Here is a 14,210-nt window from a genome sequence, read left to right on the forward strand (position 1 = left end):
TTATTTATCATATAATTTTGAATTTATATTGATCCAACTTGTACTGCAATAGTCCACTTCTCCCTTGCTCTTGGGGTTTGGTTGGGGACCAACCTCCTCATTTCTCTCTCAGTTATTGGATGATGACTCTTTTTTTCCCTCCTTACTGAACTTATGATTTTACAGGCTATATACTTCTTTGATGTTCCCGAGTTGGTGGGAACACATTTAGTGGTAGTATCTGGGATATTGCCCAGTTTATGGACAAACCAGAGAATGGTAATTATGTCCAGAGCTAACTGTAGGGGAGGGGTCCTTGTCTGTTGGGTATAATAACATATGGTCTGTATAGAAGCCAATCGTGTCCACTTGCAGATCCTCGCTCAACCCTTTAGGCTGCATTCACACTACAGCGCTTTGAATCGCGGGCAGATTTGCCGCGGATCTGATTTGACAGCGCCGCGGTGTGAATGACAAAAAACGCGCCACTAGCGTTCGAGGTGCCATTCATTTGAATGACACCTCAAATTGCCGCGCGGATCTGCCCCGATTGTCTTGCGATAAAACGTGCTGCACTCGCCGCAACCCGCATGGTGGGATGCACGTCGCCCCAAAAATAGTTCAAGAGCGACTTTTGGGTGACATTTGTCACGCAATTGCAGCGCATTTTATCGCGCCAGTTCCGCGCCACAATTTGAGGTGTCATTCAAACGAATGGCATCTCGAATGCGAGTCCCCGCGTTTTTTTTTTTTTTTGTCGTTCACATCTCGGCGCTGTCAAATCGCGGGAAGATTTGCGAAAAATCAAAATGATGTATTGTGAATGCAGCCCGAATCTCTGGCTGGGTGCCTAACAAAGGTTCAGCTTTTTTTTGGGCAACTTCTTGCCCTTTTAGTGAAGTTGTCCCTTAATAAATACCATAAATAGCCCACCTTTTGATATTACCTTCAGCCTCAATCCAGCGATCGTATCTCCGATACTGTCCTGACCAGGTCCTCTTTATACTGCACATGACTTTGTTTCGTTCCAAAGAAAAGAAGTTTTACGTACACACAAACATTTCAAATTGTCGTCTTTTTAATTTTTATTTCTTGTGTGTAAGTGATGATCAAGCTATGTTTTTTATTTTTATTTTTTTTTTTTAGTTTAGCTTGCAAAACAGAAAGGGGTCACGTTTCTTACTACGTTTCTAAATTCAAAACATTATTTTTCTGCTTTGGAAGGGATTCTACGGTTCTGTTATGAAACAGAATTTGAATCCTGCTGTTTTTGATTCCTGATTCTCGCTCTGCAGGTTTTGATTTATAAACATGCTGAGATAGTATTTCGGAATGTGTCAGTAAAAGGCAGAACTGATGAGCCAGGCTTTGGGTTTTGGCTTAAGTCCAGCTGGAGCGCTCGCTAGTACATTGGAAGGAGTCATTGAGCTGGCAGTTCACGCTTTTTACTCATGGGATGGAGTGATGGTTGGATAGTGGCAATGCTGGGCGTAAAGCGACAACCTTTTTTTTTTTTTTTTTGCACCTCCCATTTTCTTTGTATACCAACCTATAGATACGGGGCTCAAAAGACACCTGTCAGGGTAAAACTATAGGAGTTGCTAATGCTGATGCTGACCTATTTAGTGCAAGTTCTGGGGCCTTCAACTTAATCTTAACTTATATATATGTATAATATGATATAATGACACATTTGACATGTGTAGTACTCCTGAGTAAGGATGAGCTCCCGCGTGTTCGCACTTTCCACGTGCAGAGCCCGCCAGGAAGTCGGCACTGCCCTGCACTAATCACAGGCAGTGAGACATTGTCCCAATGCGTGGCTGCAGAGATCGGGAAATGTCTCACTGCCTCTGATTAGCGCAGTGCAGACTTCTTGGCGCGATCTGCACGTGGGATGTGCGAACACCAGCCGGAGCTCATCCTTACTCCTGAGGAGCTGCTGAATTGTTTTGTGATTTCTCACACCTGAACAGGGCCGATGCTACCACTAGGCAAACTAGGCAGCTGCCTAGGGCGCACTGCTGCCTTAGGGGCGCCCGACCGCTGGTTTCCCTCCACGTCTGCAGGCTGCAGCTTGTAACTAACTCTGTCTCAGGCAGCCGCTTCGTCTGACCGGTAGTGTAATTAGAGGTGCAGCGCAGCACCGGAGCCAGCGCTAGAGGAAGCAGAGCCGATGCTTCCGGTATAGCGCCGCCTCCTGTCACATGAGCACGGCAAAGGGGGTGGAGTGAGCAGTGGAGCCAATGGGGGGAGGGGGTGGCAAAATGAGGGTGTCAAAAATCCTTGCACCAGCCCTGCACCTGAAGATGACATCCCTCACTCACCCAGCACTTACTGACACACCCTGAGGTATTTCAAAGGCCAAGCATAGCCTAGAAATAGAATTGATTAGCATGTACTTTAATGAGCTGGGGATCTGCTGAATAGAGGCACCAATTAGCTGGGCTGAACAGGGGTACTAATGAGTTGCGGATCTGCTTAGTGGGGTTACTACTGAGCCCGGGTTCTACTGGGTCTCTTTTTAAAAGCAATACAATTCAATATCATAGGGCTACAAGGGTCCTGCTCATGAGAGCTTACAATCTAACTGTAAGGGGCAAGTGATATGTAAAGTAACAGTGAGAGGATGAGTTGGAATAAGTAAACTTCCAGTTGTTGGTATAGGCCTCCCTGAAGAGAGGAGTTTTGAGGGATTGCCTAAGTTGGTCAGAGTAGGAGGTAGCCAGACAGATTGGAGTAGGGAGTTCCAGAGGATGGAAGAGGCTCTGGAGAAGTCCTGGACATGAGCACTGGAGGAAGAGACGAGAACTAGTGATCAGGGGGTCTTGGGGGGGAGTGAACAGGATGGCTTGGGTAATATTAGACGTGGTTGGTGATGTAGCTCAGGGCAGAGTTATGGTTGGCTTTCTATGTCATCGTTCATATGTTGAATTTTATTTGTTGGGCGATCAGAAGCCAGTGTAGGGATTGGCAGAGAGGGGTGGCAGACACTGAATGGTTGGTAAGGAGGATAAGTCTGGCATCAGCATTCATGATAGACTGAAGTGGGGGGGGGGGGGGGGTAGAGGTAGGTTAACAAGGAAGAAGTTACAATTGTTCTGCAAGGAGGACTTTAGGTTATTCTCGTTTTTCAGTTCATTAACAGGACAAAATTCGGTCAGAACAGTAATAAAAAAATAAATAAAAAAGAGCGAAATCACCAATAAAGAGTTTTGATGTAACATTCCCTAGAAATGAAATGATATCTTGGCTAGCAGACATTGCAAGGGACAGATAAAAAAAATTATATATTTGGCTCCCTCCTGCAGACATTCTACAGATGCCAAGGCCTATAAATCTGAAAGCTTACACCACTCTGATATGCTTCTATTGGTTTCTTGTAGATAATCTGCCGAAAATTGCCAAAAAATGTAAAGAAAACGATAATGGAACTTTAATTGCATTTTTTTTTTCTCTTTTTATTTGCGAAACAGTTGAGTACCGCTCCTGGAAAGGCCGCTGGGTCAGGGAGGGGGCACCGGGTCGAAATTGACGTTTGTTTGAAATTATTTAGCAATCATGGAAAAAGGAACGGCAGAAGATCAAATGTAACTTGCAATTTTATAATTTAGCTCCTCCCCTCCCCCCCCTTTTGTGTCTTAATACATTAGGGAAGGTGGAACCTGTCAGAAACGATTAACCACAAATGGCCGTTAATGTCCGAGTCAGGATAGTGGGAGTTGCGGCGCTGGATGTAAACAAACGCTTGACACAGTGGTCATGAGATCAAGGGAAGTATACATCTGTGAAGTGCCACGCATGCTCAGATCAAATTCCTAGACCAAAGCTATTGGCTACTAGCCTGAACGTAGTCCTGTCGTAACGAAATAACGTCATCACGTTACGAACGATCGGATTTTCCGACAAATTTGTCCGACCGTGTGTACGCAACACCAGTTTCGGACAAAATCCGACCGATTTTGTTATCGGAATGTCCGACCGTGTGTACAAGGGCTTAGACTGTGCTTGCGCTTTAACCACTTTAGCCCCGGAAGATTTGGCTGTTCAATTACCGGGCCATTTTTTGTGATTCGCCACTGCGACGCTTTAACTGACAATTGCGCGTTCGTGCGACATTGCACCCAAACAAAATTGACATCCTTTTTTTCCCCCCAAATAGAGCTTTCTTTTGGTATTTGATCGCCTCCTGCGGTTTTTATTTTTTTGGCGCTATAAACAAAAAAACAGCGACAATGTTGAAAACATTTTTGCTATAATAAATATCCCCATTTATTTTATTTTTTTTAAAAGCAAATTTTTTTCTCATTTTAGGCCAAAAGTTATAGCGTCTACAAAATAGGGGATAGATTTATAGCATTTTTATTTATTTTTTCACTAGTAATGACAGCGATCTGCGTTTTTTTTTTTTTTTTTTTTTCGGGACTGCAACATTATGGTGGACACATCGGACAATTTAGACACGGGACCATTGGCATTTATACAGCCATCAGTGCTAAAAAAATGCATTGATTAGTGTAAAAATGTCACTGGCAGTGAAGGGGTTAACACTAGGGGGTCGATCAAGGGGTTGAACGTGTTCCCTGGGAGGTGATTCTAACTGAAGGGGGAGGGGGCTGGCTAGAGGAAGTGACGGATCGTGGTTCCTAGCTAATAGGAACACACGATCTGTCATTCCTCTCAGAACAGAACACGGATTTGCGTGTTTACACACACACACTTCTGTGCTCTGTCCCTCCTGCTCGTGGCCGGCGGTCATCGCGACCGCTGCCCACGAGCATCGGCACCCCCCGCTGTGCAGTGGGTGTGTGCGCGTTCCTCATGATCCCGCAGTATAATGACGGCAGCTGGTCGGCAAGCAGTTAAAATGGACCTGGCATTAGATCTATTTTTTATGTGCTAAAGAAAAAAAAAAAAAAAAGAGATGATTGTAAATCTTATAACGTTCTAGATATAGTGTATTTTTGTTTAAAAATAATGCTTTATATCTCTTTCTTTTTTTGTATGGAATAAGCATGTTAAAAATAAAAAAAAAGATTGTAATGAAAAACAAAAACAAAAGTGTGGCACTAAGTGAGCAAGTGAATAGCCTGTGAACCTGGAAGGGTAAAATGGGCAATGCAAAATTGAATGTGATCAAAACCAAAACATAAAAAAGTCCAAAGTGAATAATAAACATCTATGGGAGGTCCATTAGAGTTCAGAATGAAGTGAAAGGTCTTTCTTGGATAATCCGGGATGAATCTTGAAAATACAGTCAAAATGGTAAAGTGTTCACGCTCATCAGATTCAATGGACGCACGTACCGTATAGCACATGAGTCAAACAGGCACTCTTGAGGGACCTCAAACAGGAGCTCCCACCACTGCAAAAATTGGTAAGAAGGATTCCACTCAAAGTTGAATGAGGACTGTCAGATATCCATAATGGACTCCAAAATATGCGATGAATCGCATCAAATGGTGTGCATGAAAAACAAATGATCCGCACATAGTGTGATACTGTTTGACATTTAATGTTAAAAAAAGGGGGTTTACACTTACAGCAAATCCGATTAAAACAAGCTTGTAATTAAAAGTATAATGTAAATAGTAATAATAATAATAAAAAGTATAGGCAACGTTTCCAAGAGCATCATCCGACATGTTTCGTCCTATTGGACATCTTCTGGGGTATTCTATTGGATATCACCCCAGATGATGTCCAATAGCACGAAACATGTTTCATTCAACTTTGGGTCTAACCCTTCTTACCATTTTTTCCAGTGGTGGGAGCTCCTGTTTGAGGTCATTCCCTATAGAGTGCCTGTTTGACCCACGTGCTATACGGTACGTGTGTCCATTGAATCTGGGGAGTGTGAACACTTTACCATTTTGACTGTATTTTCAAGATTCATCTCGGATTATCCAAGAAAAACCTCTAACTTTATTCTGAACTCTGATGGACCTCCCATAGATGTTTATTATTCACTTTGGACTTTTATGTTTTGGTTTTGTTCCCATTCAATTTTGCATTGCCTATTTTACACTCTATTCACTTGCTCACTTAGCACCACGCTTTTGTTTTTTATTTCTATTGTACACTGTATGTCTAGTGACACGTTGGCTGCTTATTTTGCTTTCTATGTGCAATTGTTTTCTTTATTACAATTTTTTTTATGTGGCATGCATGCTAAGCAATATGGTTCAGTAACGCTTTCTGGTATTTATTACCCCTCAGGGGTCACAATAATGCCTTTCTTAAAGTTCTGATCCATCATGTTGCAGTCTTATCACTGACGGGGGAGGAGACTGAGGAAATGCTTCTTCCTGCCTGCAGCAGACTGAAGACATTATCTCAGTCTAGGCAAACTCATTGAAGACTAGCGCTCATGGGCAGCTCTTTAACCTCTTGCAGTCCACGTAAGGCATATGTGTGGTGGCAAAGAGGGTGGTATTTAAAACCTACATGCCCTGGGCAGCTGGATGTTCTAGGTTTCTGGTAGGCAGCCCCAAACTCACTCCCACGGTCATGTACTGGGCAGATATCATTCTACTCATCGCTGCATGGATTAACCCGCTATAGCCCCAGGAAGCCTGGAGGTGTGTCTGACAACCAGGGACCTCAGGAAGGGGTCAGATGATGCTGGTTGTCATCCAACCAGAAAGTGGCACATCAAGAGAAAAAGCAAACATAGCTGCCAGCAGATGCGGGTGAGGGGAGTATGACATTTTGGGCATGACCTTCAGAATCAAGCAGCACAGTGGCTTAGCTTTGCTGCACAGGGAACCTCGGGTTCGAGTCCCAACCAGAGCATAGCATGGAGTTTGTATATTCATCTATGGTTGCATGGGTTTCCTCCCACACTCCAAAGAAATTCTGGTGGCTTAATTGGCTCCTGCTAAAATTGACCCTAGTATGTGCACAATTGTGTATGTAGCACCTTCCTAGGTAGGTTGCTAGATAGACTAGGTAAATTTAGGTTTTGTAGCTCTCCTGTAATCAATAGAGTAGCCTGTGATTGCCTTTGGCTGTTCGTGGCTTGACTTCTTCCCTCTATTTTCTAGAGGGTTCTGGAAAGTAGAGGGCTTGGAGATTCAAACAAGCATTCTGAATATTTTATGTGGTTACAGCCAATTCCTGGGGGGGCTGCCAAGTGGGGGCCCAGGGAGTGCATAAATAATCTGAGACCAGAGGCAGCTATCAAGCTGCTACATACCTGCCCGGCGAGTCCGCTTGGGCAGAGGGTGGTCTCCCCCCTACGTGTCCGACTATCGGCCCCTGATAGAGAGGACAGGAAGCACGGGAGTACGGAAGTAGGGTGTAGTATGAGAGCCTGGTAATGTGGATCCTAATGCTGAAAGTGGAGAATCTCCAGACAGCAAGATGGTAGACAGGAACACAGGCAACAGGTGCTGAACAGGAGCAGAGCAGGCAAGTCCGGGTTCAGGCCAGGTTCGGTTACGTACTGGCAACGAAGTACAGAGGAGTAGGCAGGAGCGAGGTCAAACAAGCCGAGGTCAGGTGCAGGCAGAAATCCAGGGAGTCCGAAGGGCAAGCCGAGTCGTCAGGTAATCAGAGCAGAGATACGGGTACAGGAGCAAGGCCACGGGAAGCTGTTGATCAGGCAGCACCTGGCAATGGGTTCAGCCAAATTAAATAGGCTGGTTGGCACCAAACAGTGCGTTCGTGTGTGCCCAGACACCAGCGCTCACAGAAGCATGTGAGCCAGTGCTCACAGGAACACGCACGCCACCGCGCACATCAGGGCCAGCCGGGACACGTGCACAAGTGCCCACAGGAACGCGCGCGCCAACACACACCGGCGCATGCCAGAGTGGCCAACCAATCGTCCAGCCAGGTAACCTCTCTGACAGCAGCTCTGTTCCTGTCTAGTAGGAGGAGTTCCCAGCCTGAAGGGCTGCTGCCCTCTAAGGCAGCCCAGCTGACATCATCGGGGTCCCAGCTATGCTAAAGCTGGGGGGGGGGGGCTGCTTGCAGGAAGATTTGAAGGTTAGGAAAGGGGAATTTCACCTAGGATCCAGTCGGGAGAGTCCACTACGGAAATGTCTACCTTACTCCAAGGGAGGCATCCAAGTACCAAAGGCCTTGTGAGTACAGACCAATACGCAGGATCTGAGTGAATGTTGCTGCCATTAACCCCTAGTGCTTAATACTAAGGCTTGCCTGGCCTGGAACACTTTTTGTATGGTGTCCCAGTGCTGTCCATACCCTGAGTTATTGTTGAAGGCAGTTCTAAGTAGCAGCTGCAGGGGTCCTTCCTTCATCTTTCTGGAGCATCCCGCAGCTCCTATCCTTGTACCCTATTCAAGTTATCCAGCCATCAAGACATCACCTAGACCAGTGATGGCGAACCTTGGCACCCCAGGTGTTTTGGAACTACAATTCCCATGATGCTCTCCTACACTGCAGAGTGCCTGAGCATCATGGGAAATGTAGTTCCAAAACATCTGGAGTGCCAAGGTTCGCCATCACTGACCTAGACTATTCATTCAGCTAGAAGAGTGGATGTTGTTGTGTGCCTGGCTGCTGTTTGCACATATCTGGGAGAAGACCAGCGACCCCGGCAGGGTTGAGCGCTACACATGAGATAGGGGTCCTAGAGTGCAAGCTTCTTGTCTAAACATACTGATGTGAGTGTAAAGTGCTGTGTAAAGTTTATGGCGCTATATAAAAACCTGTAATAACATCAAATATGTTCCATTTATAACCATAATTCTTGTTAAATCTAAAAGAGGTTGTACAGTCATTGCAACATTCAATTTGGAAGCTTGTGAAAGTAGAGTCATTCTTGTGTCCTATTTCTATTCTTGTATAACCTAGGCTCCAATTTACACCCTTTTTATTATTTCACGTACATCCCTGTCTGTCAGTTTGCTATATTTAAAGGATAATAATCATAATTAGTAATGGCTTTATGGCCTGAGACATGGTGTGATATAAAGTCATAGCTGCTTTGCGTCTCTCTGACACAGAAAATGTAACCATTATAATGTGAATAGCTGCTTTTTTTTTTTTTTGTTTTGTGCTTTTGGATGCACTATGTACTTATCAGTTTATCTTAAAAATCTTTCAATCGCTGTGTTATCATGGCACTCCCTGGAGGCAGAGCAATATAACCATGACAGTTTTACCTCCATGTGATCGTATATGCGGCCTCAGATCTATACCATTTTTTTTTATTTTTTTTTCGTTACTTGAATCACGTGAAATGTCACAAGAAGTGCCTTACAGGGCTATGATCTGGAAAGAAATGACTTAAAGCAGAACTCCAGTCTTCCCTTCAGCCTTGCATAGTTGTACCGCAGTGTTGGTTAACTTTCTTGATATGGGGGGACCTCAAGTGCAGTCCCCAACATCACCAAAGGGCCTCACATAGAATTCAGTGAATTTTTAGTGTTTTGGTGACAGACACACAATAGGATATAGTCAAAGACCCAGGGACGTTCGGTAAAGCACTGGCTAGTATCGGAGCCAGGTACACACAGGTTACATATGCCGTGAACGTCAGAGCGAGAGCAATAATTCTAGCACTAGACCTCCTTTGTAACTCTAAACTGGTAACCTGTAAAAAAATAAAAAATAAAATGTAAAGCGTCGCCTATGGAGATTTTTAAGTACTGAAGTTTGGGGTCATTCCACGAGTGTGCGCAATTTTAAAGCCTGGCAGGTCAGGAAAGGGAGGGGACGAGCGAGCTCCCCCTCCCAGACCATACCAGGCCACACGCCCCTAACATGGGGGGTGCTTTGGGGCACCCCCACCCCAAAGCACCTTGTCTCCATGGGAACAAGGACCTCTTCCCCACAACCCTGGCCGGTGGTTGTGGGGGGTCTATGGTCTTTTCCCCTCTCCAGTGAAGTCTTCTCCCCTCTACAGCTCTTCTACTTCCTCCTCTGATGTCTTCTCCTCTCTCCGGTTCTTCTCCCTCCTCCGCTGATGTCTGCTCCCCTCTCTGGTTCTTCTCCCTCCTCCGCTGATGTCTTCTCCCCTCTCTCTGGTTCTTCTCCCTCCGGTGATATCTTCTCCCTCTCTGGTTCTTCTCCCCTCTCTGGTTCTTCTCCCCTCTCTGGTTCTTCTCACTCCTCCGGTGATGTCTTCTCCCCTCTCTGGTTCTTCTCCCTCCTCCGGTGATGTCTTCTCCCCTCTCTGGTTCTTCTCCCTCCTCCCGCTGATGTCTTCTCCCCTCTCTGGTTCTTCTCCCTCCTCCGGTGATGTCTTCTCCCCTCTCTGGTTCTTCTCCCTCCTCCGGTGATGTCTCCTCCCCTCTCTGGTTCTTCTCCCTCCTTCGGTGATGTCTTCTCCCCTCTCTGGTTCTTCTCCCTCCTCCGGTGATGTCTTCTCCCCTCTGGTTTTTCTCCCTCCTCCGGTGATGTCTTCTCCCCTCTCTGGTTCTTCTCCCTCCTCCGCTGATGTCTTCTCCCCTCTCTAGTTCTTCTCCCTCCTCCGCTGATGCCGTCTCCCCTCTCTGGTTCTTCTCCCTCCTCCGCTGATGGCTTCTCCCCTCTCTGGTTCTTCTCCCTCCTCCGCTGATGGCTTCTCCCCTCTCTGGTTCTTCTCCCTCCTCCGCTGATTGCTTCTCCCCTCTCTGGTTCTTCTCCCTCCTCCGCTGATGGCTTCTCCCCTCTCTGGTTCTTCTCCCTCCTCCGCTGATGGCTTCTCCCCTCTCTCGTTCTTCTCCCTCCTCCGCTGATGGCTTCTCCCCTCTCTCGTTCTTCTCCCTCCTCCAGTGATGTCTTCTTCCCTCTCCGGTTCTTCTGCTGCCTCCGGTTCTTCTACCTCTGATGTCTTCTCCCAACGCTCGCTCCCACTGTTGTTACGTCCAGTGTGTGCCATTCCTTTAACTGCCATGGGGCATGACCGTCCGGTGACGTCATCCGTAGACCCCGCCCCGTGTGACGCCACCGCCTCATCATGCCTCTTTAACCTGCGTTTAACAGTTTTTAGCAGTGTCAGACATTTTTACAGCTGTAACGCCAGTCCTCAGAATGCGCTGGCCCTGTTTTTTAATTTTTTTATTTTTAATTTTTATTTTTTTGTGTTTTTTTTTTGGAGCTTGAAAACTGGCCCTGTATTTTTTTTTTTTTTTTCAGCTTGAAAACGCCTATGCCACTTACAGCTCCTAAAGCCTATGTGCGCATGAGGCCATAGAATATCATTGAGAGGCGTTTTTTAAGCTGCGAAAAAAAATAAAAAGTCGGACGCTTCTAAAAGTGTGCATGAGGCCTTATAGTTGCAAAGGGTGGGCAAACTCAATATTGAACCCTACAGACTAAGACTGGGATACCATTAAAGTTCATGTGTGCGTGTAAAGGCAGGCGTCCTAATACTTTTGGTAACATAGTATGTTTGGTCAAGAATGCACAGATTTATTAAACTCCTTTTACCTTTTCTGTTTTTATTTCCTTCGTATAAGTAGCTGGATATCTTTCGGAAACTGTATTTGTTTTATTTTGTGACGGGAGGAAATGGGGTGGATGGAGGCAGCATTGAAATGGATCATGAGAAAAACCGATCTGTTGGAAGAAAGCTTCCCCCCCCCTTGCAGATAATGTAGAATATTAAACTTCGTTATCTCCCGGTGATCCACGGCATCCTGTTTCCCATCGAATCTGAGGGAATTTGCTTGCCTCCAGGTGGAAGCACTGGCCACGTTCTAAAAATAACCTTCTATTTATTGAAGTCTTGGGGATAGAACCCCTCTCCAGTAATAGAATCCAGATGTGTTGATGTCACCAACACTGGCCTTTCTCAGAGGTGTAGATGTTCTGCCAAGCTCAGAATTTCGAGAAGCAGGAATTCGAAGCTGAATTTGTTATTTTCAGGATGATAAGGAAAACGACAATCTCTGGTCAAGGTGAAAGGTTCCGACCATGTATTCCGAAAATAAAAGTTTCATAGTAAAAGGAAAGATTAGTAGAAAGTAGAGAAATTAATGTGTGGTGGTGAAGATAAGCCTTTGAGAAAGTCCGATAAGGACACAACTAGTTAGGCGGGAGATGCTAAGTGACGACATCACGTTGGGCGGCGCTTGGGCGCCATCTTGGATTCCTGTTCACTGGATTCTACTCGGAGCTGTTTGCTGTTATGCTGTTGTCATTTTAACCCCTTGACGCCGACCGTACGCATTTTTGCGGCCCCTCCATGGACTGGGATTTTTTTTTTTGCATGGAGCTACATACACAGTATATTGTCAAAAGTATTGTGACGCCTGCCTTTACACGCACATGAACTTTAATGGCATCCCAATCTTAGTCCGTAGGGTTCAATATTGAGTTAGTCCACCCTTTGGGACTTCACAAATGGGCTTCTGGAAGAATGGTCCAACATTCCCATAGACCCACTCCTAAACCTTGTGGACGGCCTTCCCATTAATTTATTTTGGTTTTACACTATGGAGATTTTCGTCTGCTTCTATCCCTGAGTAAAATTCTAACCCTGAGTAAAAGCATCTGAACTGGGCAAGAGGGGGAGAGTCGAAGTGTTTTTTGATCTCCTGTGTTTATAGTAAAGTCCAACGCAGAGGTTGAAGGCACATCCATTGTGCGCTGTGGTGGTGTTTTTATCACACATTGGATGAAGTGATAATTGAGTGATTGCAGAATTTTGCTTGGAAAGGCTTTCACAGAAACCGGCTATCTTTGGTAAATATTGACATGTAATAGAGGATTTTGAGCTAACAGATAAGTTGTTTGTTCCACGTAGGCTGCCCTTTTTCTGACTGTTATAACCTCAGACCTTGTTGTGGGGTGTGCTATTCAATCTGTTGCCACATGTTCAGTAAAGCTGGTCGTAGATGGATCGAAATCCTTGCTGAACCAGCCAAATTGTGTGATCACTCCAGCCCAACAAAAGACAATCTTATCTAATGATTTACTTCGGTCAAATGGGCTTGTTGGGAATTTTTTTTCTTGATCAGAGGCTGAAGCCCAGTGGAGAGTCCCTAGTGCCAGAATACAATGTCCCAGCAGGGAGGATTCCTCTATCCCCCTAGTGTCCAACCTGTGGCCAAAGGGCATATGATATGGGGCAACTGGGAAGAATGTTCCTTACATTGGTGATCAGTGAGAAGAATGTTCCTTACATTGGTGATCAGTGGGAAGAATGTTCCTTACATTGGTGATCAGTGAGAAGAATGTTCCTTACATTGGTGATCAGTGAGAAGAATGTTCCTTACATTGGTGATCAGTGAGAAGAATGTTCCTTATATTGGTGGTCAGTGAGAAGAATGCTCCTTACATTGGTGATCAGTGGGAAGAATGTTCCTTACATTGGTGATCAGTGAGAAGAATGTTCCTTACATTGGTGATCAGTGGGAAGAATGTTCCTTACATTGGTGATCAGTGAGAAGAATGTTCCTTACATTGGTGATCAGTGAGAAGAATGTTCCTTACATTGGTGATCAGTGAGAAGAATGTTCCTTACATTGGTGATCAGTGAGAAGAATGTTCCTTACATTGGTGATCAGTGAGAAGAATGTTCCTTACATTGGTGATCAGTGGGAAGAATGTTCCTTACATTGGTGATCAGTGGGAAGAACGTTCCTTACTGTGGATATTGGTGGAAAGAATGTCAACCTCTGGAGGAATCTCAGGGTTTCATAGAACCTTCATTAAGCATGGCTGGTCTTTAGTTTTTAAAATACTCCGATGTCAGTATTTCAGACCCTTTGGTACCCTTTTCCTCAGAGCCTAAGCGGTCAATGACTCGTCTCCTCTGGTTACCTCTATATGTACCCACATGCCCACGCCCACATCGGCACCCACCATAAAAAGTCACACCCATGCCTGTGGACAGAATCCACCTGGTGACTCAAATTGGTCACATGCCTATCCCCTGATAAGCTGAAGGGGCCCCCATCCAGAATTCAGGGTCTATCCGGGGATAGGCAAGTGACCAATTTGCGTCCAGTCTCGAGGAACCCCTGATAAAAATGACTATACCTACAACTCGTGATACATTCGTATGATGGTCAGTGAGAAGAATTACTCCCTTACAGATAGCTAAAAAAAAAATCAAAAGTGTCCGTGGGAACTTATCTGAGAGGCAGACATTGGTCATTGCTCAAGGAACCCCTAGCAACCTCTGGAGGAACCCTGGTTGAGTAACACTGGTCTAGAGGGAGGCAAGTGTTAGGTGAACTAGCAGATTTGGATACACTATCAAACTGAATCTGAACTCCAGCTAATACTTTTTAAGCAGCAAACAGTTTTTCTCCTTTTGGAATAAAGGT

The 14,210-nt window shown here is 45.3% G+C and overlaps 1 protein-coding gene across 1 annotated transcript in view; it reads left to right on the forward strand.

Moving 5' to 3' along the window:
• QTGAL (queuosine-tRNA galactosyltransferase) overlaps window positions 1-14,210 on the forward strand; it is a 349,168-nt gene that overhangs the window by 24,242 nt on the left and 310,716 nt on the right. The gene's annotated exons all lie outside the window — the stretch shown is intronic.

The sequence above is a fragment of the Lithobates pipiens genome, unplaced genomic scaffold, assembly GCF_037356315.1.
Source record: "Lithobates pipiens isolate NorthernLeopardFrog02 unplaced genomic scaffold, aLitPip1_a1.2 Scaffold_28, whole genome shotgun sequence".
NCBI lineage: Eukaryota > Metazoa > Chordata > Amphibia > Anura > Ranidae > Lithobates > Lithobates pipiens.